This window comes from Epinephelus moara, chromosome 11 (assembly GCF_006386435.1).
Source record: "Epinephelus moara isolate mb chromosome 11, YSFRI_EMoa_1.0, whole genome shotgun sequence".
Taxonomy (NCBI): domain Eukaryota; kingdom Metazoa; phylum Chordata; class Actinopteri; order Perciformes; family Serranidae; genus Epinephelus; species Epinephelus moara.
In genome coordinates this window covers 21679619-21703457 of record NC_065516.1, presented here as the reverse complement: position 1 = coordinate 21703457, position 23839 = coordinate 21679619, and the positions used below count along the sequence as shown (strand labels likewise).

At 42.0% G+C, this 23839-nt stretch overlaps 1 protein-coding gene across 1 annotated transcript in view; it reads right to left on the bottom strand.

Moving 5' to 3' along the window:
- kcnb2b (potassium voltage-gated channel subfamily B member 2b) overlaps positions 1–23839 on the bottom strand; it is a 103753-nt gene that overhangs the window by 6627 nt on the left and 73287 nt on the right. The window lies entirely within an intron of this gene.

The window sequence follows — 23839 nt, the reverse complement described above, 5'->3', positions numbered from 1 at the left end:
ATGTTCTGACTGAGGTTTTGTTTTTATGAAACGCGAGTGTGTGAGAGTTTGACTGTGACATCATGTTACGTGCTGAGTGTGTGTGTGCCTTGTTGGTGCAGAGTGAGAAGGACTGCAGGGTGCTCTCATCATTCGGCTCTTTGCTTCTTTAGTACCTCTCCATGTTTTATCTGTGCCTCTGCCTTACACCTGAAGAGAGATATAACTCCTTACAATACTGCAGGGATTAGCTGATGTCCTTTTTTCCACAGCTCAACTCTGTCTGCTCAGCCCAGAGCCTCAACCCATACAGGTGAAGAGTTTCTGTCCTACAAACTACAGTACCACAACACAATCTCAACTATCAACTGGAATCAAGTGCTTTAAAAAAAAAAAAAAAAAAAGCATTCCTTTGTCCTCTACGACCTGAGCAATATAAAACCTATTAAAATCTAATGAACAAAGATTGAAGAGTCTGAATAAAGACAGGGAAACAAGGCACACTGAATACTAATCACAAACCACATCAAGTTGCAGAAAACACTGATTATCTTACATAAATTTACACAGTGCAGTCTGGAGACAGTCGCTGCATGTCCTTTGAGACTTCCCCAGTTCAGCAAATATCACGTAACAGTGAAAATCATGCAGGGATGGAGCTCAAGGATTTTGTGTTCAGGGGTCAGCCATTTCTATAGTCTATCCATTAGCCTCTAGCTACAATGACACACTGGGAACAAAAGCGTCCATACGCTAGTGACACCGCCTGAAATAGGAGTAAGAAATTCCCTCTATTAGGCGAGAAAGGGAGACAGATAGCAAAAAAGAGACAAGGGGGTGTCATGGCTCAGCAGAAGAAGTGTTATCACTAAATGAATGCTGCTGCTGATTAGGTTAAACCTATTAGCAGCTAAGTGAGGCAACCTGGGCCGGGCCTGGCAGCGAGCTGAAAGACTGTGGAGTCACAGTAAGGACGCACATTGCTTCCATACCCCTGAACTTTTTGGCAAGCACATTTGACGCTCACCCCTTGTTGCCAAGCCACTCGATCAGAAGACCTTTGCTTGTGTTCCTGTTGCTGAACACCTTGGCACCAAGTCAGCTCCAACGGTAGAAGAGTAGATTAGAGCATGAGATAATGATTTTGATCAGTTTATAAGCTTACTTGTGGTGAATTGCGTCGCTTGCGCAGCTGGATATTTCAAACACAGGTTCAAGAATAAATAAGATTTATTAAAAAAAAATACACGCTAAAGGTTAATCATTCTTTAGAGGTCAGCTATTCTTTATTTAGATGCACATTAGCTGCCTCAGAGGAGGCAGTTAATCTTCTTCTGTTTCACAGTTTGGAGCAAGCGAGCCCTTTAAAACTGCAGCTGAGTGGATGGACTTGCACACAAAGACACTCACAGACGCAGAGAGAAAGTGATTAATGTTTTCACTGACCCACACCCATGCAATCTCACCTTCCCACACACCCATGCACCCCTCGCTCACGGACACCAGCGAATGGCATTTGAGCGTGAGGATGAGCAATGCTGAAGTGGCTTGCATTAACCTACTGTAATTGAGTGGGAGTAGTTAAGAAGATCAATTACTTGGACTCAGTCTTCTTTGCCCCTGATTTGCATGTGCGGTGGCATTAAGTATAGCATCACATGCCGTGAGGGCTGGATTAAAAGACGGAAACGAGCGCAGCCACGTCAGTTGACCTGGAAGTGACCCAGGGGAGGAGAGCCAACAGAGACAGGAAATGAAACAAGATATTTCACGGGACTGGACACTTTCAAATCTCTGGACAGGAGTACAAAGAGTGAGACAACTGGGATAAAAACATCACTAGTGCCCTGATCATTTTACTGAACTGATCAATGCTACCTGCTGACCAAGCTGTCTGCATACATACCTACAGTGCTGTCTGAGATGCTGCTTGTATTAAAGGTTATTGCTTTAATCCTGCATAGTTCAAATAAAAAAGGATATTTGTGACTTGATTTCAAGGCAAACAGCTAAACAAATGGAAGCTGTCATAAGTCTGCCATAAATAAAGTTTGTATGTAAGCCCTTTCCCTCAACTTCCTCTCTCTATCTTCCCTGTTCCTGTGACGGTTTTGACCTCAGGATGCGGTCAGGTCATGGTCAGGCCAGTCATGGGACTTGATTGGCTTAGACAGGAAGGTAAAGTCTTCAGATGATTAGGCGATGTGTGACATGCTGTAGTCGTCCATGGCTACTCAGGTGCTTTCACTTTCCCTCCCCTATATTCTACTGCACAGACAGCTTAGCATGACTGTGCTGAAAAACTGCTTCACTCTGAGACTCACAATGAGATGAGAGACAGATGGACAAAGAAAGAGAATTATCGGATGTCACATGACTTTTATTTTTATACAATACTCCCAGGATTTCCCTGGATTCGTTGGTCTTTACTCCTGAGCACATTATAAAACACAGCATGAAAAATAAAATAAATCACTTGACAAATGTCCTAACAAACAAAAAACCAACTGGCTCAATCCCTCAAGGGACAGCCTAAAAAAATAGTGTCGGCAGCAGTTTAGTAAAATATCCTTTGCGCATCAGGGGAATGAATGCAGCTACAGACAACCATCCTCACAATTTCAATTCCACAACTCCTTTGAGGTACTATTAGATCCCTTGGGAGACCTGAGTAAGGAGTGTGAAGTTGATCCAGAGGAGAGAACACACAGGAGTCACTGAGTTAAGAGCTCTCTCGAGGCTCTTCTCTGTGCCTCTCTTGATTTCCATCTTCAGCCACCTGTCATCTCAACCACTACTCTTGAAACTGTGAGAATCACCTTTCCCCATTCTCTTTTCGTTCCCACAGGAGGCAGTCAATAGGCCCACTAACTCCTTTCTAAATGTCCTGTCATCAGTGACAGCCCTGTGGTCGCACGGTTACACCCCTACTTCTGCCTGCATTGCCATCATTCCTCAGTATGAAGGAGGAAAGGTGCTGTGGGGAAGAAAAATAACCCACACCACACCGGTGGCCCATCTGCCAGCTTTGGGGAGGCTATCGATTGTGTACACATCACATTATGGACACTGAGCCAAGACCAGTGAGCCCCTATTGATCTCCTTGCTCAGAGCTCTTATGGACCATGATCCACCTCTGAGGTCCCCACTCGCCGTCCCGCCCTCCCCTTGTGTCATCAATTTGTGCTGGACAAATTGAGCCATTCCTCAGGTATGATAATTTTTTGCTGCGGAATCAATCCAGGCGATTATGGCTATGGTAATGTGGATTGATCCCAGGACTTGTGCACTATTTCATCTTCTGAGACTGTATCTCTTCCAGTGGGACGACCCAATCAAAGCATGCACGAGAGCTGGGTGTCACATGGCTGCTCATGGCTTGTGCGTGCATTACAACACAGGGTAAGTTGTTAATTTAATGAATTATCATACTAAGTTTACATGAACCAGTGGGCGATTTCATTTCATTATTCAGACCACTGGCTCCATATGCTGGAAATGGCAAAGTCTTACTCCTAAATGTGCACAAATTCTGTCAGCAAGCCAATACCAGCAATTAATGAGAGCACTGAGTGAATATGGCACTTTTAAGGAACCTGGCACACACGCTTTGAGAGATTTCTAAAGCATGGGTAGTGAGGGTATGACTTGAATACATGCACCCTCAGAGAGATTCATGATTAATCAACAAAGGAGGAGAGACATCTTCCCTCCCACTCTGTCAAGATTCTGCTGGTCAAGTGCCTTTTCTATGGCTAGTTTCCAAAGACTTCACAGAGAGAGAAAGGCAGAGGGGGAATGTGATATTTGGTGGACCTCCACTGTTTTGTCCCACAGCTCCTCCAAGGTTCAGAGAGATTTGGAGAAATGCCACCCTTATTACGATTTGGGCCTCAATTCTAAAGCCATTAGTCTGTGGACAAGATAATTGAGTTCATAAAGCACTGGAGAGAAAAAAATTGCAAAACTGAGTCCCTTGAAATGGCCCCAATATGTGTGCAATTGAAATATGTCCCAAGCTTTTTCCTATTCTTTTTTTTTTTACAACTTTGCAACAGAATCTGATAAAACAAAACCACTCCAGTGTCCATCTGGCAAACTATTTTTGGCAACTCCAGTGGGAGTTTAGTGCATAATAATAAAGGTTTATTATTTCAAGAAAAGCTATTGAGCTGTTCATATATCTCCGACAGCTCTCAGTGCGGTCAATAATTGCAGTGGATATAACCCATTTGTCTTGCATAACGCAGCATCATCATACTGTGTCACTTACAATTTAATTTGTCATCAGTCAGCCCCACTGTATTACATGCCCCTCTGTGCTTGGCAACCTTAATCAGGGGTATTGGCATGATGCGAATAAAGTCACAATTTCAGTGTCGATCTCGGCGAGGTGCCTTACAGTCAGCATTAGAGGCAAACTTTGTAAGTAAATTATCTTGTTGTTGTTTTTGTGGAGCGCAAACCTTTACACACAGAACTCTCCCCCACTGTTATAGTCGCAGGGAGGCATTCAACAGCAGGGGTTGTGAGGGTTTCAGCAAACGCTATATATACCGAGGGTGTGAGGTTCACTCAGCGGCACAAAAATTGGTTGAGTGGGCTGACAGCCTTTGAAAGGAACCTTAATCAATAACCAATTCTCATCAGCAGTACTGCACGCCACCCGCACCCCTAGCTTCCAGAGTGCTTGAGTTAATTTTTAGCCACATTACTATGGGAAAGAAAACAGAGGATAACCAATAAATAAATGACAAAAATAAAACTTTAAATGGCCCGTCTACATTATTGAGGAATGTTCCTCCACCTTGCACGCATTGTTCTACTGTTCCTACTCTCAGACTGTCCTCCCTTCGTGGCTACTGTACTATGTTTCCTTTGATCTCTTTACCAAATTGTGTCCCCTTTTCTCCCCGTCTTGTAAACACATTGTTCGTGTGTAGATATTTGTTTGTGTGTTACTTTTTTTGTAGCCAAGGGGAGGAAAGTGGGCTAGTATGAAATATTTATAGAGTGCGTTCATTCGTCGGGTCGGTAGTTGAACAAATGCACCTGCACAGAAAAGGCAACACGGGTGTGTGTGTCAGCTCAGATGAGGTTGAGTGATGCGTCCATGATTAGCAGACTGAAATATCATGCATACTGTATAACGTTACATATTAGCTTACTGACAATGCCCCCGTCTGTGTTTGTTCAAATGACACATTACCAGAATCCCATTAGGACTGTTGCTAATTCACTGTAACAATAACATTGGGAGGGAAATGTGCCAGCGTATGAATCCCTATGAGTCCAGAGTGTTGGCAAACATAGAGAAGAATCTGGTTTTGTTTGTGGTGCTGCAGCCACATTGTGGTGGTTTGGAGGACAAAACAGAAGTCCCTAGTTTTCAGGGGAAGAATGATACTGGTAGAAAGTGAGTTTGAGACAAAAGATATATTTTCCAAACTTTTGCCAAACTCTGCAGTCACATAAAACTAAACAAAATATGAACAGGAAGTTGGAAAGTTCAGCCAAATCAATGCAGTGCACTGTTTGTTCACATTTGCTTTCTACCCTGTCAAATACGAACACTAACTGAATGCTGAAAAGTCCAGCTGAGGCGAAGGTTGGCAGGCTCATCCAGAGATTCTAAAACAATAAGTCCGTGAATTCAAAAGGTTTCTCACTTCAACTTGACTTCCACTTTCGTCGAGGACAACGGTTTGCTTGCAGATTTTATTATCTGTAATAAGCTAGCATTTGCTAATTAGCTGACTCCGTGAGTAGGCTGAAAAGTTTGTTTACAGCAGACTTTTAAATATTTCCAGCTGTTCACTTTCAGACAAAAGTGCTGTAAAAATGCACCTGACAACATGATGCCCTGTAGTACAGTATTTTACATTGAACAAATATTTAATTGCAACAAAAGGTGTGCCTTGGGCTTGTCACAAAAAAACACTTCAAAATGTCCACTAAAGCCCCGTTTAAACACTTTCGGTAAAAAAAAAGAGTAACCCTTCAGACATGGTACCTAGACCCTAGTGTTTCCACCGCAAACAGTACTCTTAACTGTGGGCAGGGTTTTTGTCACTCACTGCTCCGTCCAGCACTCACTGTATTTCCTCATTATTGGTGACACAGATGGTCTGCACCTCGTTTATCGTCCACAGAGTTACACGCCGACATTTTCAGAACAAAATAAAACAGGCTGCAGTGAGAGTCTCTCCATGGGATGTTTAAAAGTAGCAGGTTTGTGCATTTAGTCCTTCTCAGGCAAGCTCTGGGGTTTAGTGTTGCCGGAGCCCACAGGAACAACGCTCCATGATGCTTTTTTTCTCCAAGTGAGGATTAGAATATATGCAGTTCACATAACCCGGCCGAAATTAAACAAATGCTTGAAGATCCACTCATTACTAAAGAGTCTGTCATATAAAAACTAAAGTAATGGTCAAAGTTGTTCAAGTGAAACTTAACGTGTGTTGATGGATTCACGCCCACGGTATGAACAGTGGTTACATGAGCCTCAAAACCAGCCACAACTCAGCCCTGAGCAGAGTGACCGTCCGTTATTGACCAATCAACGGACTGCAGTGTTCACAGCTCCACCTTTTAGTACCAGATCTGCTAGGTACCCCAACAGAGGGGGGACCAAAAATGGGGACGGTACAGAACGGTTCTATTGGTACCATCCACAACTTTTCACAGTGGAAATCTGTGAGTTGCTGCCCTTGAGCTGAATGTTCATTTCACTGCCAGGGGACATCTCCAGTGTCATTTCTGTAAATTTGGCAGTACATCCAACCATCATAACAACAACGTGTAACCACACTAGCCCAAGAACACACTCATTCTGTGTATATTAAAAGTCTTAGATCTTTCACTTAAACCTGTAAAAATGGGAGCAAAATCAAAAGCGTCGCATTTAAATCTTTGTTCTGTGTAAATAAACATGAATAAAATGTTAATTTTTAAAGTAGCGCTGTGTTACTATCAAGGGGGATAAGCTAGTTATCTGGGCTTATATTAAAGCAAATAAATGCCCTGTTCTTCTTATAATTTTCCACTTGTGTTTCTTTAGTATAGATTAGCAAAAGCCATGGCCCTCCAAACTCTTACATATTAATTACTGTTCTGTAAAATATACTGTGGGTCAATGTAAGTGTAAAAAATACTGAAAATATCCAATTTAATACTATGACGTTGATTTTTTTCCCATCCAGGTTTGTCAGTAGTTACTGAGACTAGTTACTGAGAATACTGTATTCATCTACATTAATAAGTAACCAGGAAGGCCAGCTGCCGGGTGAGTGACATCCATCAGTGCTGACCAGCAAAGCTTTTTTTAGGCCACAGTGCAACACAGCACAACAGCACTCAGGTAAACTTAAACATTTATGAGTGGAGCGCCACACAAAGAATTCACAGTCACACTCGCATTAGCGTCGCTAAAAATGCTAAACTTCACATCACAAGCCAGCAAAGCCATTTCTGGACTCAACCTTGAGAGAAATTCCGCAACTCTCCTTCTCAATCAAGAGTATTGATGAATTTATTTAAAGCTCTGATAGAAGCCTTGAGCCATCTGCTGACTGAAATAGATACCTAATGCTTGGTCCATCCTATTGTAGATCCTGTAACATAGCCCTCTTCCTCTCTTATCAGATTTCTACTCCCAGTATAGTCTTCGGCACAGATATGATTGCAGTTCAACAATACTTCATCAGGGTATTAAAAAAAGATTTCCCACAGTGTGGCGAAGCTATTTCCGTGGACGACTCAGCAGTTTTGTGAATTAAGCGTTGGATGTAAAAGTGGCTCCAGCTGAGGCCGAGCCTCCCAGGAAGGGCAGTGAGGAAAGTCACGCACACTGCACCACTGAGCGTTTAATGCAAAGAACAAACTGAGATTTAGGACAATGTCTTGATAAGTCTTAGTGAGAGCAACACTTTTAGCTTTTTTCATTTTACGCAAACTTCTAATCGTGTCAATCTTTGCCGCTCCCTTTATCTGGCCCTCTCTGTCCTTCCTCTGTAATCTGTCCATCACTATTGCCCTCTTAGCCACCTTGCAGCCAATTACTGCTTGTGACTTTCACAACACAAATGTCAGGAAAAAAACAGAGAGAGCGGGAATAGGCAGTCACAGGCAGACCTGGCGCTGCAGGAGGGAGCAGGCTGTGCTAACCGTAAGGCAGACACAAAGCTGTACTTCCTATTATACTGTCAAAATTACAAAGATATGGGCGCAAAATTCATTAATGAAACAAAACTCATTTATAACAAGTTTAAAAACTGCAGTAATAAACAAAATATATTATTCCTAGTGGGAGAGAATCCAATAAAAGTGATTCCTGTAGTGGTAAAATATGTAAGAACTCGCCATGAGCTATGAGACAGCCAGAGCTGAAGGTTTGCTTGTTTCTGTGCCGGTTTGTTAACATTACTTTGTTGCTGTGTAATTGCTTTGGCAATGTCTTACCATGACGATAAATCTTTCTGATGACCTTAGTATGTATATATATTTACATTACAAACCAATTTAAACAATGTCCTTCCTCCATGTCCGCTCCCTGCCAGGAGAGGTGGTGGAGGATGTGGAAAAAGTGTGCATGTGCATATGTTTCTGTGCATGCACTGCCTGGTGTGTGTGCGTGTGTTTCTGTGGGCGTGTGTGCACGTTTCTAGAGAGAACAAGCCTTCGGCCTTTATGGCGTGACAACATTATTAACCTATATGCCTCTGACTCTCCCCTGGGAGAAGAGAACAGCAGGCAGACCAGAGATACAGCCAGTACCCTCTACACACACATGCACATGTACATGCACGAGGGCTTTTCCACTATGCATATATTTGTGCACATTATAGATCCAAAAACATGCTCATTACACTGTATCTGCATGTGCAAAAGACAAATCTTTCAAAAGGGAAAAAGGCAACAATACCAAAGGCCAACAACATAATGACTATAGATAACTTTATTTTTTGAGTAATTTTCAGCCGAGCAGCTCTGCGTTCCCGCAGGGGTGTGTGCCTTCATGTGTGACAGAGAGAGAGCACCAGAGAGAGCAGTAAACAGGCCTAAGTGTAATTACCGCTAAGTGTGCTAGCGCCTGCGACTGAGTAGCGATCACTGTGTTAATCACCCGGCCAAGGCCCCATAATCAACACTTCCTCGAGCCACAGACCAGAGGAAGGAAGGAGAAACAAACACGCAGCCCTGGACTCTGTAGCGGTTAATATTCATGATGCTCTGAGTGCTGCAAGTAACTCGCTGGGCGCTTGGCTGCTCTGGATCTTCGCCTGTACGTATGCAGATAACAACACGGGAAGGATCTCTTACAAGCTCCTCTACCCCTGAATCTCCCGATAACATCAACCATCTGAGCTCGGAGGCTGAGAGAAGAGGTGTGTGTGTGTGTGTGTGTGTGTGTGTGTGTGTGTGTGTGTGTGTGGTGATATTCCTGAAATGTACTCAGAATAAGAATTACTCTCCTGTCACCTCTCCGGGGCGCTTTTCCTTCACAGATAAGGCTGGGAAAACCTCTCAGGAAAAACTCGTCTCTACACCTCCCACACACACACACACACACACACACACAAAACCTCACTAATACATACAGCACAAATGCTTGGAATGCTCCCCCATCCTCACCTCCCTACCTCCACTTCTTGCTCTCTCACAATCCATTTTCTCTCTTTCCAAAACACACTGTCACATTCAGCTGCACTCAGCAGGCTCCTATAGCTATCGGCGCTACACCCTCACATGAAAAAGAGAATTCCCCTCACTCTCTCTCTCTCTCCTCCTCTCCTCTCTCGCACCTCTATCTCTTATCCTCAATGACTACGCGTCACCTTGCTCTCTGAGTCAAACTCTGTAACCATGGAGACGTCTCCCAGCACTACTAACGCAAGTCGAGCAGAAAGCAGCTTTGTGACTTAAACATTGTTTTCCCTGTGATGCAGAGCCTTTACCATTCAGCTGAGCGATTCGCAGAAGGCCTTTGAGCGGCGGGATGACGCTGACAGATTTCAGGGTAAAGAGAGGTTACTTGGCGCATTGGAATTCAAAGCAAAAGACTGTCAGCTTCAATGAGCGCTATCATGAATTCCAACAATATGAGAAAACATTTGCAGTTCAGGGGAAACTTTTGTTTCCCTGCTTGTGCTACAAGTGGAGCGCAGAGAGCCTCAACACATGGCGGTATGACTCCTCTGGTCACACACACTGAGCTGTAAATGACCTCAGATACATTATGACTGTTGGGCTGTTGCGTGAGAGCTGGACAAAGAGTAACTACGCCCACAAGAGGGAGCTCTTCCTCCCTGTGGTGCTGAATTCAACTAGTGAAAATGTCTTTTTATGACTTTGTGATGTGATTTCTTGCACCCCCCCACCCTTTTTTTTTTTTGCAAGGAGGTCAGTTGGAGGTGGAGAGAAAAACTCCAGTTTCAAGCTCCTGAGTTTTGATGTGCGAAGGAGGAGCTGAAATAATCCCTTGGTAACTCTCTCTATCCTTCACGCAGAGAATAAAAAACACACTTTCTCTGTGTTTCTGTCTCATTTGGGACTGCAGGGGGAAGTGGCCACAGAGGAGTCAGCTTATCCTAATCAAGTATAAAGAATAAAGCAGCAACCCTGAGCCCTGATTGGCATTCCCCTTCATTTATATTCCCCACCACAGCAGCATCCAGCGTTTACCTCAACACCATCACTCCAAAAAGGTGGAGTGTTTGACTACTGGCTTCAGATGTGCACATTGTGTCAATCTCAATTGTACCTCTCACAAAGTCTCTTTTAAGTTATGTGCTTGCAGTGCAAAACTCTCCAACGTGGCTTGGGCTGATTTATTGTTATTCAGCCTCACTTCCAAGGACAGACCTGTGCTTCTATCACTGTCTACCTTAAACACCTCACTCACACAACCGCCACAGACTCACAATATCCCTGACACACACACATGCACACCACACATACTTTTTTTTGCATTCCCCGATGGTTTTGAATATCCTTTTCTGTCTTTCCTGCAGGAAACCGGGGTGAACATGAACCCAAACTCGGGAAACACACCAAACTGACAACATGGTTTCCTTTTTAATGAGATTCATACTGATGATGTTTGCATGAATATATGCATGAGTGAGACGGACACGGGAGGAGAAACAAGACATTCACAAGAGCAGCCAAGTAAGTGGAAACATAAATGAAGAGTCAAAGCAAAGCCAACAAACAGTAAACCAAATTAAGAAACAGACATACAACCTCCTCCTCTGAATCTTGCCTTATGTGTATTAATATATCCACGCCTAATCACGGCTGCAGATGCCTCCAATCCCGCACCAATATGGTATTTAAAGGGCCTATTTTATACCAATTACCAAACAACACCTTGACATTGCCGTCTGCTCCTGGGGAAAGAGAGCGGCTTAGCGACCATGGTGTCAACAACGTATTGACGCTCGTCTCCGTAACCATAGAAACTTGTGAATGGAATCCCCGCTTCTCACATCTGAGAGGCGGCCGTCATCACAGGAAAAACTGCGATATTAGAACAAATGTTGTTCTCACCAAGGCTTTGGGGATTTTATTTTGCCAGTGGAACTTGCATGGATCAGCTGAGTGATTATCTTAGCTGGGGCAACCCCCTTACGCAGAGGAAAACATGCTGCTCTCTCCCTCGCAATGTGCCATGATGTTTACTTTAGTAATGACTCATGCTGGATCATACTCTGTGGTCGTCAGCAACAAAAGAACAGCCAACAGACCACAATAGATATGTGACTTTGGAGGAAAAAAAAGCACCGTATGAATGACTGAGCAATTGAGCTGAGTGCTGCTTCATGGCAGAGGCAAGCAGGGAGCGCTGATAAGGGAGCTGTAATAACAGACAGAATTTCACAGCCTTTGTTCCCCTGCAAATGAGAGTGATGATCACCAGGCTTGGGAGCGGCACTGGGTGACTGTTTCCATGGCGTTAGAATGAGGTATGCCTGTGTGTATGTGTGCGTGTGTGTGTGTGTACATCTGAGTGGGTGGTAGTATGTGTGTAGGTTGGGGTGGAGGCTCGGGTATTATTGATAGGTTGCCTGTCCTTGAGAAGGCCAGATTGGGACGCCCCCACTCTTCACGGGAGATTTCCTTTAATTAATCCAAATGAGGACACGCTTGCAATACACACAGGCACACACACACGCAACACACACACAAACACACACAGATGACTGCATGCAATCAGCACCACAGAAGTGAGGGAGAGGATGTAAGAGCGGGACAGTATGTATGAATGTTACAGATATTATTCTAAAAGGCAAATGATGAAATTAATTATGAAGTATTTTATAACGCTAAAGCCCTATTCAGATGGGACTGGCATTAGCAGGGGAACATGTGATTTGGAAATTACGCCTGTGTTTTGTGCAGAGCATTCGCACAGGAAAAGTGAGGTCTGTATTTTACTTGAATTTACTGACATTATCTCCCGGATATGATGCTCACAGTTATTTGTAACTCCACCCTACACAGCACAGAAACACTACACAGCAACACCAGCAGTGATGTACAGTGTTAGCTGCCCTTTTTTTCTTTAAATGTGGCTTAAACAAACAGAACCGATTCTACCAAGCATAATCACATTTAATCCATGTCATCATCTTTTAAGATTTAGATCTTTCGATGGTTGTGAGCTTGCTCTCTCTGTGACAGGGTCTTCATGCTCCATGTGTAGCATGATGAGCCTCCTGCACCCACAATGCTGTCAAAGTTAAATTTATTATTGCCAATGCAGCTACTGTAATTTTCTAAAAATCTACACACAACCAAAAGTCACTGAGATGTCAAATCCTACAGGACTGATATTATCACATGACCTTTGTGTCTGGCTAAATATGGTAGGTAACTTGTAGTGGAATTTTTACCCAGTAAATTAATGCAGTTGGAACAGATTTGCATGGGATTATAATCACAGACAACCTTTGCAATTATTACAAGTTATCAGTCGTCCCTAGTTACACTATAGCAGCGTTAGCAGCTCTGTGAGGCTGTATAAGCTAAATGCTAACATCAGCATGCTCAAATGCTCACACTGACATGCTGCTGTTCAACATATATTTACCAGGTTTACCATCTTAGTATGGTGTTTTGGCATGCTAACATTTGTTAGCACTAAACACAAAGTGCAGCTGAGTCTGATGGGAATGTCATGTTTGCAGGTTTTTAGTCAAAGCGAAGTATTTATTTATTAACAAACTAAAACTATGACCTGATGATGGCACCAGAAAAAAACAAGGGATTTCCCAAGTCATGACAATTCATCCTGAGGTAAACATAAACCGAATTTCATGGCAATACGTCCAACAGTTCTCAAGATATTTCCCTCAAAACCACAACTATCAGCCTCATAGTAGCACTAGGGGAAAAGTCAGGGCATCACCAAAGTCAGCAGGCCTCCCGCTCAGGGAATCAGGAATGTGTGCACCAAATTTAACAGCAATCCATCTAACAGTCGTTGAGATATTTCAGTCTGGACTAAAGTGGTGGAAAAAAAGGACATTGCCATCCCTAGAGCTACACTTCTAGCATGGCTAAAAACAAAACATCCTAAAAAAAACAAGTTCAAAATAAACACACTGTAGGCGGCTGTGTTACTGTAAGCAGAGTAGTATTTTTAACATTTTGACTTTGATGAAGTGATTTGTGTCTCTTTCAGCTGAAATTTCCCATTTTTTGTCTGTGCGTCAGTGCTGGTCGCTTGTGTTGGCAAACATATCAGTGTGATGTGAGTCAGCGTGGCCATCCAGCTTATGGCCCAGTCAAATCAGGTAATCAGCACAGCTGCGTCGGAGCAGGTATAGGATTAACAAATCTGTGTGTATAAGACGATAAGCCCCCGCAACATTTCCGCAAACACCAGGAGTGTTTCCATGCAGGTGAGGGGGGTGAGCGGCTGAAAATGAAAAGCTAGGTGTGCGATCAGATTATTTGTCTATTACATCTCATGTGAGGGAAAGAGTGAGTAACTGCTTACAACCCTCTTTATATCCTTACTAAAGATAGACTTCAAATCCTATTACAATTATCCTGAATCATCCTCAGATTGGATGGTATGAATGCCCCTGTAGATTCAACAGCCAAAACCACAGGTCCCTGCAGAAGGCAGAGGAGAAGTGAAAGGAGAGCCTCTGGTGTTGCACCAACAAACGGACAGTGAATTCTCAACGCTCAAGACGTTTTCTTTATGCAGCATGGCTTAAGTACACTGTTGCACAGTTATTACAGCCCAGTGTGGGGGCTGATGGTGGAAGATGAGAGAATTGGAGGGTTGAACATACGTGAGCAGACACAGCAAGAGACAAAAATTACAGCCGAGCTGTTGCTGATAACAGTATTTATCGTGCCCCAGGGCTGATTTGCTTGGAGTCGCGCAAATCAGAACACATGAAAAATTGAGAAGTGGTTAGTTAGAAGAGACGCTGCCCTTCATGCAGAAGACCCATTTTAAGCCCACATGTTGGCAAGCATCTGAGCTGCTGAATGTGCAAGACATCAAAACCCAACCACGGGCCAGATATATAAATGACATATGCAGAAAAAACATGTGTGCTCCCTTCCCCACACATAAATTGGTTCTTATAAAGGAAGAATGCACGGTGAGATTGTGCATACCTCATGCATACATCAGACCAACCATACATGCAGGTTTAGCTGACATAGCTGCAGGTAATAAGATAAGGAGGAGACTGAATAAAAGTAAAAAATGGGTAACAGTTTTTTGTTCACTTGCCAATGTCACTGACTGAGTTATTTTTGCAGGCTGCACAATGTTCTGTAAAATGTCAATCAAAGGCGCATTTATAAACTTAAAGGGTAACTTTGGTATTTTTCAAACTGGAGCCTATTTTGGAGCCAGCAGCAGCAAAACAGGCTGCAGTGTAATCCCTGCAGGCAATTGAGCACCATCAATTTACATCTACTTAAAGTGCTTGTTTTGCCATTGGCAGTTTTAGATGACTATTATAAATATCTGACAACATTATGGAAAGGATCCCTACAGAGATAGAGCTTTTTGTTACAGAGAAAGATCCGTTTGTTTGAACAGAAACAGCCCTGAAATCGCTATCACCAAACCAACCGGACTCCATGCAAATAAACAGTAATAACATCATCGTAAAACACACTTCATTCAAAGTCGACAAAAACACAATTAAACAAAGAACATATTGGTTCTTCTTTCCACGATTCCAACAATCACCAACTCTGGTTTGGCCGAAATAAATCCAAAATTAATCCAGCTGGATGTGACAATATGCTGGTTTTATACAAGCTAAAATTACTGTTTATTTAAATGGAGTCTGGTGGCATTGGCAACTGTGATTTTGGGGCTATTTCTGGTTAAACATAAAGAATCTTACTTTGTAACAAAAAGGTCGATCTCTGTAGGGATCCTTTTCATAAGGTGTCAGACATTTACGATAACAATCTGAGCCTGTCAGTGGCAAAAACAAGCACCTTCATTGGACAATACTGGACAAATGTCAAAAACTGTTTTTCCCATTAGACACTTGGACATAAAAACATGTAGAAGATAGGGTCCAGGTTGAAAAATACCAAATTTACCCTTTAATTATTTATGAGGGATGAATTTAATCACTTTTAATTTACATTTGACATTTACTTACTGATCCTTTAATTCAATTGTTGTAAAGCACTTTGTAAAGTTGGCTTCAACATGAGCACTACGAATGAATCATTTATCATCCTTCTGGCGTCTGATAAAAGTTATGATTGAGAAGATGATGGTTTGTAGAAACATGTAATGAGTTAGTCCTATAGACGTACAAGTCTTGAACTTTCTTTGTCGTCTTTCTGAATGACAGGTCTAATAAGTTGTGCAGCTCTCACAGGTATCTATATGCAAACGGTAGTTTAAGAGCGTTTCTGCATCAATTTATGGCTGACTGTGGGAGTGGAAACGAGGCTATTGCATGTGCGCCCAGCTCCACAGTGACTGAGATTTATAAAACAGAATCAGGCGTGTGCACAGCTTTATAAATCTGGTGGAAATGATGTGTATGCACATGTCTGCCTTTTTGTGTACTCACAGTTTTAGTCATAAATCTAGAGTTTTATGCATCTGGCCCCAGCTCTGTAGCTGACCATGACCCTTGAACTCCCACAGGAGGGAAGTACGGGCAGTATTAGTGCTAATATAGTAGCATCTCTCACAGGCTGTGTGTGGTACAGTAATAAATCAAGATGAAATCCCATAACAGCCTAACGAAACAAGTCCAAACTGAGAGGATGAGAGAAGCCATGAGTACATGCAGACTACCACTGTGAAAGCTTAGTATTAACTGGTCGAAAACCAACAACAATGTGGATTGTTGATTATTTTTCAAGCAAAAATACCTAAGACTCTATAGTTTCAGCTTCTCAGATGAGAGAGTTTGCTGCTTTTATATCATTGCAAATTACTATCTTTGGATGCTGGACCGCTTTTACAATTTTCCGCTATTTTGTAGACTAAACAATTGATAAGACAAAACACAGTAAGTAGAATCAATGGTGAAAACAATTTCTTAGTTGCAGCCTTACTACAGTAATACATTTACTTGTCACTGCAACACCATATGTAATACAAATTACAAGATGCTGCAGAGCAGAATGAATACAATAACACAGAAACAGAGGGTAAAAGAATAATCAGTGCTCATGCTGCTGGGAAGACACAGTAGGAGGGTGGGTGGCATATTGTGCTCATACCAAAATCCAATGAAGAGTGAACAAACAATTAAACCTTTCAACACTGACATTCTTGGATGTGTAATCCTATTACAGAAGAAACTCCTGTGCTACATTAGTGGACTGTGAAGTGGATCAGCCGTGTTGACAAAAACAATATTAACTGAGGAAATAACATTTGTACAGTCCTGTCAGTGACTGAGGGTTACACTTAACAGAAAGGGATGGGTACAGACAGAACAGAGACAGTGCTGCTGGTGGCTGACGGTGCGAAGATGAGAGGAACACAAGCTCTATGCGAGCTACTTCTAATGCTGCCAGCTAGCTCCTGAGAACCTAATGCAATCAGGGATCATTATGACCCTGGTGCTGGCCCAAGATGGCCTTGAAGTATGTCAAGCCAAGGTGTCTGCTGCTTCCAGATCATCAGGGTTACAGAGGACACCCTCTCTGTTGCTATAGAAACTCTTGAAATCCTCTCTAAGTTATGTGAATCAGCAGTTCTTTCAAGTCTTTATTACTGCTATAAATTAAAGGCAAACTCAACTTGGACCCTAATTTCTATGGATGCACGATATATATCAGGCCAATAGATTATCGGCAGCTGGTGGGAAATGAATATTATCATTTATTATTCCAACACTAAAATGATAGCCGATAAATGGAGCTGATATTATAAAGCCAAATTTCTTTCATTGACTTAACTGGTGCAGCATCTACACCACCAATGAACACAAAAGAGGAAGTGGAAACGCAGCATGCTAACTGGAGAGCCAAACATGTTGTGGCCAGTGTTGATTTTTTTCACTGTTTTAGAGGAAGACAACACACTTGTGCTGGAGGTCTGGTCCCTTTCTGTTGGTGTCATTATACTGGTTAGACCCAGCCATAAAGGACTGTCCCCGGAGCTGCTGCCTTCCCAGCAAATAGTCAGTTCAACATCTGCTTGGTTAGTTCAAGCTAACACAGCAGCAGCGGTTGAAATCCAACGCTGAGCTGTTTAACGGTCCCAACAAACTACAGCGACACCGAAACAGCTCCACTTTGTCATTACACTACATTACAAATTAAGTCACCAAGTTCGCCATGTGATGTCAGTTAGCTCTATCACTGTGTGTGTGCAGGCAGTCTGTGGGGTGTGCTACAGTCTTATGATATAAAGGGAGAAAGAGCGGATCAAGGAGGGGCTGAGAGAATCACCACCCTGCGTGCATCCCAACAATAAAATCAGTTTACCAAAATTAAGAAAATCAAAGTTTGGCAAGGCAGCGTCAATATTGCAGCAGGCCATCGCATATAAATCAATGTATGGGAAATACGAAGCTTTTGTTTTTGCATTGGATGCACTTCCTTCAGTTGTGTATATGATGACATGTCTAATTTGAAGGATAATGTTGAAGAATATAATTTAAAACTCTAACAAAATGCTCTACAAAAGCAAAAGTATGAATTTTTTGATGTACTTTACTTAAAAAATGAATGAACATTTAAAGACTGTTTTCTGTGAACTGTTTTTTTGTTTCAGTTGTGTTAACAATAGAGTGCCGAAGTCACGCCCCTTCCGGTGAAGCTCATGGGACCTTAGATCGGAAAAAATATGAATGGCAGTGAATGAGGAGAGAAATATTATCTTTTGTTCCAGTTTGAGTTGTGACATGAAATCCAAATATGTCGTTAATGAATTTAAAACATAAATTTTAAGGTCAAGAAAGTCATACTTTGTGGTAAAACTGTTGAGATATAGGCTTTTTAATTATAAAGACTCAAGAGTACACAGGAGGAGGTCACGTATGTGACCTCATAGCTTTCGCTCGCTTCCTGCAGCTTGGCCTCCCCGCTGAAATTCCACTGTTTTATGATTAATCGATTTATGATTGAAGATGTCTGTGTGTTTTGTGCCAGGTGCAGTCACTCCAAGCTGCAGGAAGCGAGCGAAAGCTATGAAGTCACATACGCGACCGCCTCCTGTGTAGTTTTTCTAATTACGTTTTTTTCAAAAGCCTATATCTCAACAGTTTTACCACAAAGTATGACTTTCTTGACCTTAAAATTTATGTTTTAAATTCATTAACGACATATTTGGATTTCATGTCACAACTCAAACGGGACCAAAAGATAATATTTCTCTCCTCATTCACTGCCATTCAGATTTTTTTCGATCTAAGGTCCCATGAGCTTCACCGGAAGGGGTGTGACTTTGGCACTCTATAGTGATGTCAGTTAGATTTGGTTAGGTCAGAGGTCAACCCTCAAGCAAAACAGGCTACAATATCACCACTTGGATCAGGTCTGTCCTTTAATGCTATGCCCATTAAAAGTGCTTATTTTTGCCACTAACAGGTTTAAATTGTTATAATGAGTGTCTTACAATATTACAGAAAGGAACCGAAAGAGAACTGACATGTTTTTCTGTACCTTTTTTTGTTACATTCTGTTTTGTGTCCAAGTCTCAAACAAGAAAAGTCTTCTTGCAGCAAGAAAAAGGTAGAAGCACAAGTGAGAGTCAGTGAGAGGAGTGCTGTTAATAGTTTGTTGTGTTGGAGTATAAAAAGCATATTATACTCTATTCTAGTTTTTAATGTCATGGCTGAAGAATCAGCTGATTTCGACAACACAAGTTTTCAGAACGTGACTTCTCCTTTAGCGAGACTTGGTCACAACACAGACCGAGAAAAGCGAAGTGTACAAAACAACGTTTAATTTCTCTGTAGGGTCCTTTCCATTTTGTTGTGAGACACTCATAATAATGCCAACATGTCCCAAATGGTTACATCCTAGCCTGTGTTGCAGCTGTGAGCTGCAGCACTCTGGCTCAATATAAAATTGTTGCTCCCACTAGTCACAAAATAATATAAAAATATGGTCCAGGTTGAAAAACACCAGAGTTCCCCTTTGAAAAGATGTCATCCAATAGGCCTGTACAGAGCTCTCCTAACATGCTTTTTCACCTTGTAAAGGTGTGTGATATCATGATGAGCATATACATATCTCTGTAAGATAGTATATTTTGTTTATGTAACGATGCACTTCCAGGGTTTGTTAATCATTCTTACTAAATAGACTAATAAAAAGCAAACACTGCTACCTTGTAGAGTACAATCACATTTTTAAAAGCCTAATAATTCCTATGTACCAAAGAGAGAAAACACTATAAAACGGGCTAATGTGGGATCAGAGGTATATTACATCTTGATTACAAAGCAGCCAGAAGCATTTCTTCTTTGGCTTGCATACCGGCTGTAAAATAGAGACCTTCTTCTGTGACCTAATCCCTTTTAAATCTGTAAGCATCTGTAAAAACTGTCCATCTCAAACAGCCGTTTCCAGTGAGGTTGATTTATATAGCAGGTGAGTTTTTGTGATGAGCATTTAATTTTGCAGCTGTTGTTTCTTATTCACATCATAATCCAATGTTTGTTTCTGATGCAACAGCTACGAGATACGTTTTAAAAAAATAAATATATTTGCTGTGTTATTAGAAAATCTTTGTGCTCTCTAACGGTTTAGTTTAGTGAACTCTGGTATGTATAATTTATAACCATGCTCTCAGCTCTTACTGAGCATGTGAAAAAGTTGAGAACTATTACACTTTTATAACTTTCGCACTTGCAGTAATTGGTCTGCTTTTTAAACTTTTATTTTTCGCTTATTTGCCCGAGCCCTGCAAATCTAAGTAAGAAAACAGCTGGACGACACTTCACACTGTGAAGCTGCTCTAGCTGCCTTCGCTGGAGAAACTCAAGGTCAAAATAATTGGCCGCGTCTCTTATGGTGTCACTTAGTGTATTCCTTTTTCCGCTATGTTGCCTCGGCTGTGTAGTAGCAGGTAAACAATTTATTAGAGTTACCCCCCAAACAACAGGGGAGCTCTTCCTCCTCATAATTTAAGCCAGGACACAGGAACACAAGTCCCCTCTGTCTTACCCTGCTAGTGATCCGCATCGAGCTAACACCTCACAGAGTGATTCTTCACCGAGCAAACAAACATAACCGCTCTCCCCGACACTTAACTTTACACGATTGATTTGCTTGGTGCGAGTCTTAGGAAACAGCAGGCTTTCTCTTGCAGAAACACACACACAAAAACTGAATAATGTACAATATAATGAGTGTAAACCTCTGCCCCAGGCTTACAAGGTTGAATACATTCACATTTTATTATGAGAAATAGCATAGCAAAACAACTCCCAAATTACTGAAGTCATTATACCATGACAAATACTGTTACAGGATATTTATTGAAGGATCCGATTCTGTTTCAATGTGACTTAATTGCACAATATTTACAGTATGGTGTGGCAGAGCTGAATATATTGACAGGATCATAATTGTCAGTGTGAGAGAAGTACGTGTATATCTGCTACTGTGTTAAGGCATATGTGCGAATGACAATGACAAACCCGCTGTAAACCACGCAGCTCTTAGCGACTGGCCCATTAACAACCAGTACTAATGAGCAGCATTAGAAGCCTCTTTCTTCCCGTGTTGATCTTACTTTCCCTCACTGTTCAGCTTCACGCTCCAGTTAAAATACAAAATTTATGCTACTAGAACGGCCCATCGAGGCACAGCGTACTCTCAGAAAATCCCACAATCAATGTCAAATATTGATTCTTTTTCATTAAGTCCAGTCACAAGCCCTCCCAGTGTGCGGCTTTTACTCTGAAAAGCCCATCTGAAATTTTCATCAGAATTAATGGGGGTTGGTTGGTAGGGAAATGTGGTCGCATGAAATGGGAGGGGTGTGCATGGAATAATGGATTCAGGACAGCGGTGTGAAAGCTCAGGTGTACTACAGGGATTAGTGGTCGTACGAGTCAGATTTCTTTCCCTTCTATAAATCACACTTTAATCCCTCTTCATGATGACTTCCTCGCAAAGCAAACAAATCATTTCTTTGTTTCTCTCAGTTTGCACCCTCTTCTTCGGTGAAGAGAAAGCACTGGTTGGGCTGTGACATGACACCGGTGTAACACAAATAACATCGACTGCACTTGTCGCACGTAAATATGATATTCCTGTAGGGATCCTGAATGCCTGTGTGCTTGTGTATATGTGTGTGTGTGTGCGTGTCTGTGGTTTAAAAGCTTTCCTGTGCATCTGAATGATGATGTCATTGCTGGCATCAGTGGTTGAAGCTTGACAAACAGCGACAGTGGATCCCATGGCTGCCAGTTTATGTGGCTAAATTAGGCTTGGGGACAGCAGACCACACATTGATGTCACTTGGGGTCTAAGAACAGTTGCCACATGAACAACAGTGGCTTTAACCTTGGCACCCAGATAATACTGCATTCCATGAATTCCCTTCGAACTATCCCCTCACTTTCTCATTCTCATTCAACTGTCCTGCTACAACTACTCTAAAAAAACCACACACTCCTCTACTTGTCCCAGATTGACTCGCTCTATGTCTCATTCTTTTTTTACACTGTGGACTGTCTGTCTAGCTGGAAACATATTACTGAAACCCAAAGAAAACATAAGACCCAATGCACACATACATACATTTTTCATTTTTTCAGAATGAAGCACACACTGAGGGACTTTGATTCACAAGAAGACTACAGATGCGCTGTTAGATTACCCTCCAAAACCCTGCATCCAAATAGCGTTTGTCTTAATAATTAATGGTCAAGGCTGTATCATAAAGGCTAAGTAATGGTGTGTCTAGACAGAAGAACAATTCGGCAGAACCCTGGATTACAATTCAATTCAATACCAAGTCTTTACATCCAGTGCCAACACTTCCAAAACTCTACAATATCAACAATATCTGGCAACTACAGGGGTGGTCAAAGTTAGTGAAAGATTGTGGAAATGGCAAATAAACAATAGTTTGTATGGTAAGGGAAAGGCAGACTAGAAAAAAATCAACACCTTTTATGTGGATGTCCAATCAGTGTTGATGATAAATGTAATTGATTGAAACAATAAAGTCCTTAGTGCGTGCTATATTGACCGAGAAAGCAGTATAATAGTTTGCAGCTATCAGTTGACGTGACAGTGACATAGTTGGAGGCATGGACGAACTACCGGCTATTTCAGCTTGGATTTTTTTGCCTTTGGCTGTGGGTAGCCAGGTTGTGTGCTCTAGATGCCACTCAAAAACAGAACTTCCTTGTTCTCGTCACTGGTATTGCAAACTAGCTACGTTCCCCACAGCAAAAATGGCATCCTATCCCATCCATTAAGGGGAAGGAAGTTATGGACAAGGATACATTAAACAGTGTTTTGGCTGACTTAGATATTTAGCAATGTTTATTTGAGCCCAAGTATAACGCCAAAGAAATGCAGTAAAGAGCGGCTGTGGCTGCATTAGCCATGCAAGAGAATATGGCCAGTGGAGCCCCTCCACGAACCTGAACTTTGATTTGATGATCAGTGGCAAAGATGGCGGTGCGTATGGATGCAGCGGTTTGTCTGTCTCTCGAGAATTAAAAGCAGAACCAACAGACTTACAAACAGTTTCTTTCCCTGAGCCATCAGAACTCTTAACTCCTAAATGCCCTAACTTTCATTTCCAGTCTGGGTGACATTATATACATGAAGTCCGATAACAACATCTGCCTCTTATTATTATCATTTATCGTATTTCTATTTATTGTAGCTTTTAAAACATTTCATTGTATTGGTGCAATGACAATAAAGGACTTCTATTCTATTCTAACTGCCAAGAGCAAACACCCACCAATGGTGCCTTTGCCTTTGGGCATCAGAGGCTCACATGCAGCTCATCCTGGTATACGTAGGCACTGACCGCCAGCTCCGTGAGCAGGAAAACTCACTGAAGAATTTCAGGGTTTCCACACATTCATTTATCTGCGGTGGCCGGCCACAATTCAAACATCTGCCGCCACATTTTTATTCTCTACTTTTGGAGCTGAACCATTCATTAGGTGTGCTGCTGGAATAGGGTTGGGTACCGTTCATAACTGAACTGATACGGTACCGATACCAGTATCTGGAATTCGGTACCGGTACCAAACGGTACCTTATTTCGGTACTTTTTAACCCTATGGGCCCTAGGCCTTTTTGGGGTATTTTTATTGCCTTTACTTTTAAGCTCATATCACAGTCATTATAAAGGCTACATACACATGCTATATCTTGTTTTTTTCAGGACAATCTGGGCTAACCA